The sequence below is a fragment of the Fukomys damarensis genome, unplaced genomic scaffold (genome assembly GCF_012274545.1).
Source record: "Fukomys damarensis isolate Sample0158 unplaced genomic scaffold, DMR_v1.0_HiC HiC_scaffold_11, whole genome shotgun sequence".
In the NCBI taxonomy this organism is placed as follows: domain Eukaryota; kingdom Metazoa; phylum Chordata; class Mammalia; order Rodentia; family Bathyergidae; genus Fukomys; species Fukomys damarensis.
The window spans coordinates 44,251,768-44,257,573 of record NW_022900923.1 but is presented as its reverse complement, the minus strand read 5'-3'; positions in this window follow the sequence as shown (position 1 = coordinate 44,257,573).

Genomic DNA, 5,806 nt, shown 5'->3' with positions numbered 1-5,806 from the left:
CTTTTGAAAACACGCAGCTCTGACATCATCTTCCTGCTTTTGAAATCACCTCTACCCACACCCTGAGCTCCCCGCAGACACAAACGGGGGCATCTTTGTATTTCCTATGTCAAGGTGACCCTCAGACTTTAGTGGAGAGGTTAAAAATGGGACTCCGATGGAGGACTGTTGAGTCGATTTTTCTTCAGTTAATTTACCCCTATTTTGTCTTTTTTGCAGAGATTTTATCTTTCCCCTCCTGTCTTCTCCTGGTAGGGCATTGATTAATTCCATACTGCAAGACTATTCAGAGGAGGAGAGAGAGGAGCCTGTAGATGGACGACTCTGCACCCCTGGTGATTAACCAGTGAGCACGTGGAGGGAGACTGTGCCATCAGGGAAGCCTGGTGTTAGCAGAATGCTCAGGCCACGGACGCGCAGTCCCTTCTCACTCTGTCTCCCAGTGCCTTCGTTCACACCGTCCAGAGAGGAATGCCACACAGCTGGTGGACCTAATGGAGCTGTGCCTCAGGCCCTAATCATCTGGGGAACCCTCACTTTCTACAGAGGAGACAGAAGGAGCCGGAGCCAGAGGGAGCAGCAGCGGCAGCAAAGAGCGAGAGCTGTGTAGCAAACAGCAGCACAGTGCGCGCCTCACTGGGCCCTGACTGCAGCACAGTCAGGAGTTAGGGGTCCCCACTCATAGATGAGGAAACTGCCCGCACTCCTTATGTCACAGTGACTCGAGCCGGGGAGACTGGGACAGACCACAGGACAGGGAGGAAACCACCATGTGTGTTCCGGAGCCAGCCCTCACACGCTTCTGGGAGGAAGCCCAGGAGGGGGGGCGTCTACAGAGGAAGGGGAGGACTCAAGCTGAAGGACCGTCCCGCAAAGACAGGAAGTGACTCTTCTGTGCTCACCTGCCCAGAAGTGACTTTTCTTTCTGTAAATGTAAATACCCCGACCCGGTCTTCCAGGACTCGGGGCTCTGTAGTCTGTGCGGCTCATTACCAGCCAAAGATGAGTCGCTGGAAGTAACCGCCATTTTCTCGGGCGCTGATTCTGTTTATACATAGTTAATCCTCTTTGGCTCAGCTCACCCACCAATAGGATTGTGACTCGCCCTGGCCCGAAATTTCGCCTTGTCTTGGCATGCCTGCCTCCCCTTGTTGAGCTGCACTTCTAGTCGCCTGGGCAGGTCCCCTCCCTGTGGCTCCAGATGGTCAACAATGGCCCCCAGACATAATGGTGGCTTCGACCCACACGTCTCTCCCGTCTCCAGACTGGCCTCCTTGCCATGTGACAGGGAAGCAGCTCCCGCCTCCCAGTAGGTGTTCACACCCCTGTGCTGCTTCTGCGCTCACCCCACTGAGCACCACCCCAGTGTTAGACAGCATTACAAGGCCCCCCGTTGGAGTGGCAGTTGTGTGTGTCCTCCAGCTGGGCTCCTTGGTGTGATCTGTCCTTCCGGTTCATTAATGTCCATCTCCTGAGAAGCCTGCACTGGAAGATCATCTGGGTGTCGCCTGCTGAGCTGCATCGGGAGTCTCATGAGCACATGCGACTGTCATCCTTGCCTCCCTTGGTGAGTTCCTTTCCCATCTGAGGCACTGTCCACGAGACTGGACCAAGGTCAGGCACCCCCAGAACCTTGCAGTCTGAGCCTGAGGAAACAAATTCAGGAAAATCTGAAGCAAACACAGCCTCCAAGCCACCAGCCCCCACCTGGCCCAGCAGCCCAAATATGTAACAAGAACACAGCTGGTGTGTGACCGTCACATTGTCTGAGTGGCCTGCTGGCATAGAGTCTGTATTTTCTAAACCCCACGAGATGCGTAGGTTTTATATGAAGACCATTTGAAACTGAGTACATCTCACAAAGCCTGGGACATTGCCCATCATCTACTGAAGACCCACAGGACGTCTGTCAGCAGCTACAACACTGCTGTGGGCTCCAAGCCCTAGACTGGATCCTTCAGTCTTCAGCACACAGGCAGACGAATGGGAGTTTTCTACATCTGGCCCTCGTAAGCAGTAACTAATACAACTATACTTTCAAGGGTATATGAATTATATCTCAATAGAAGATAGGTACAGTACAATTTAAAAAATATTCATTGCAAATGCACACCACCACCATAAAATGGCTCAGGCGCCCACTTCAATAAGAGTCCAATGGCCAAAGACGGGTCAAGTTGAGCACCAAAACAACAGTAATTACAAGGATTGAAACCCATTAAATATGTTTAAATCCATGAACTGGTGAATTCTAGGTAACTGATTTGCTACTTTGAAACTAATTAACTGATTAATAATAGAGAAGTATTAAGCATTCATCCTGCCTTTCCTGTACAAATTGTGTTTAAAAATATCTAAGTAGGGCCAGGGATTTAGCTCAGTGGTTCCACCACCTGCTTTTCAAGTGCAAGGTCCTAAGTTCAATCCCTGGTAAAAAAAAAAAAAAAAAAAAAGATATGTGTGTGTATATACATACATACATATATACATACATATATATATACATATATATGTAGTTGATGGGGTTATTGTTCTCTTTATAGAATTATTTTAATTAATGAACAATGACAGGATAATGGAATATAATCATTTGCAACCCTGGTGAGATAACGGCTTTATGCAGTAGTTATCAATGGCTGCTAACATCAGAAAAAGACCATCAGACAGCAGGAACCCTGGTGAAAGTGCCCAATATCACTCCCAAAGCATTCTTGACCCCCCAAACCCCAACTGACCAGAATCTGATAGGAACTTGTTAAACACGAGTACCGGGTGCAACTCTCAGGATATACAAGGTGGGAAGACTACAAGATAAAACTATCTTGTTTATTCAACAACAAAAAACATACTGCCAGGCCCAGAAGGTACAGAAGGATGGAAATGAAATCTTCAAATAATAATGCAAGAGACACATTAACCAGTGCCCAGGTAGAACCTGTTTGAATCTGGATTATGCAACCTGTTGAAAATTGTAGAAACAAGATTATTAACCATTGATAACTGCAAATGCTGGGTGATAGAGACATGGGCTTTCCTTATGTTACCCTCTCTATTTCTGTATATGGTGACGTTCTTCTTCAACAAAAACTTAAAAATGAAAGAAAATGGTTACCTCTAGGGAGATGGAAAGTGGAGGTGGTAAGGAGAGATTCGTTTTTTTCACAATCATTACTACAGAATCATTTTACTATAACATATACGTATGAAAAGTAAGTCTGTTTTAAAGATTGAAAAATCAAGACCTGCCATATACATAGTAGTTACTAGTGGAACTTCACATACATTATCATTAAACTTGGAAACATCCATGATTCCTGCTCTTCAAAACTGTAATGGAGTCTTAGAATTTTCATGAAGACAAGAAAAAGGACTACAAGAAATAAATTGGGAACAAAAGACCAAAAATTACTGTTTGCAGACAATATTGTATGCATAAGTAATTAAAAATAAATTACAAACTGCAGACAAACAGCAAGGTACAAACATCAATATGGTTCCATATGTGGGCAATGATCAATTAGTATTAGAAAATACAGGAGAACAGGATTAAATGTCTAATGGCAACAGAGACTGTCAGCAAAGTGGATCCACTCCATCACAAGGGGGAGATGTTTATAAAATGTTATAAAAGTTATAAAACATTATTGAAGGACATAGGAGACCTAAATAAAATCATAAATGTTTATTCTCTCCAATTAATCTCTAAATTCAATGTTTCCAACTAAAAATTCAACAGAAGTCTTTGAGGGACTAGCCAAACAGATATTAAAATTTGCAATTTCAAAATTCTGAGAAACATTTTGAAAAGAATAAGGCAGAGGCCTGGGTTTTTTGTTTGTTTTGCTTTTACTACACATTAAGTTTCATTATAAAGCTGTGGTGACTAAAATAGTGAAATCTAGATTAGGGATAGAAAAATAAACCAGTGAAACATACCAGAGATCCAAAAAGAGTCTCAAACAAATTTGGAAACTTGCTATATTGAGTAGGTAATAGTCAGGTAACAGTGGACTATTTAATAAATAGAGTGATTATTTTCCCATGTGGGAGAAAAACAAGGTTGATAATTACCTCACACATACTCAAATCTAAATACCAGATGAATTTGAGACATAAGCATGAAAACTAAAAATTAAATCTGTTAGGGGGAAATATCTGTATTCTCAAGATAGAAAACAGAAGATACAAAATTGATAAGAGAAAGCACTGATTACATCAGAATCAAACTTTTCTGTATGGTAAATGATTCGTATAAAGTTAAACATAAGCAAGGCCAGGGATGTAGCTCAATGGCGCTAAGCCTGCCTCATAAGTACAAGGTCCTCAGTTCCAGGACTGGAGAAGATACCTGCAAAATATGAGGATAGAACAGTCCCATCAGAATGTATGAAAAGATTTTATACAGTGTAAAGAACAACGGCCTAATAAGTTGTGCAGAGGATAGGAGTAATTCATAGAAGAGGAAATCCAACTGAGGAACCCTGAGGAAAAATACCCACACTAATTTATAATCAGAGAACTAGAAAAGCAATATGAGATGCTAGTTCATACCTAACATACTGGTAAAAATTTTAAAATATCACTTTGAGAGTGTTGGGAAACTAAAATGTAGGAAAACTAATTTAGAGATAGAAATGTAGGATATGGCCTGTCGAGTTCATACACTGTGTGACCCAACAGAGCTTACACTCACTGCACACTTCTAGCTATACATTTCTGATAAAACTCTGACACAGACTCATGGCTATATTTAAAAACATTTATTATAGCATTTAAAAGAAATTGTGAACATAAATTGAATCATATTATACCTATAAATTGTGGTTTATTATCTGTCAACCCAAAAAATGTATATACCTATATAAAAAAAACAAATATCGGGTTAAAAGCTGGAAGTAGCCTAGCTCTGGATAAATAAAATGCATATATTCACATGCTCCAGTATTGTGCAGTCGTTAAAATGAATGCCAGCTCTCCCGTGTATTTGTATACACAGAGCTCAAAAATAAGAGAATTTATTTTTAAAAATACATACAATTTTATTTTTAAAAACAATGTAGACTTTAAAAAGCAAGTTCCAGAATAGCTCATGTGGTGTGGTGTCATTTATATACTTTAAAAGCGTATATCTCTATAAAACCTGAAACAAAAGCTGGGGATTTAGCTCAGCGGTTCCGCCACCTGCCTCGAAAGTACAAGGTCCTGAGTTCGACCCCCAGTTTATATAGAAAAAAAATTAAACAAATACATCCAGAAATGAATGAGGAGGAGCAAGAAAACCCAGACCAGCATAGACAGCCCTGGATGGAACAGCTGGAGAGAGGGTCAGGGAAGGTCAGGGTTTTGTTTTGCTTTGTTTTTTAAGTACTAGAGTGCGTTTGCATAAATGTAGGAATGATCAGGCACGGACTGAAGATCCGCAGAAAGAGCAAGCTCCTCACTGGGCGTGGGGGTGCGTGTTTGTAATCCTAGTATGGCCGAGGCAGGAGGATTTCCAGGAGATTGAGGCCAGCCTCGGCCACAGAGTGAGACCCTATCTCGAAAAGATCAAAAAGAAAGAGAGAGAGGGAGGGTCGGAGGGAGGGAGGCAGAGAGGGAGGCAGTGGAAGGTCGGGCAGTCTGTGGGCTGCTCGGGAGGCAGAGCCTCCAACCAGTGATGCGGTCTGCGGTCTGCGAGTGTGGCGGGGACATCGCCAAGGGGCTGGAGGCTGGATCGGGTTTGCCGAAAGGCAGAACCAGAGACCCTCTCACCACCACAGACCTGCTTTCCCGGAGGTCTCCACGCCAGCGCGGCCTCTAAAGAACC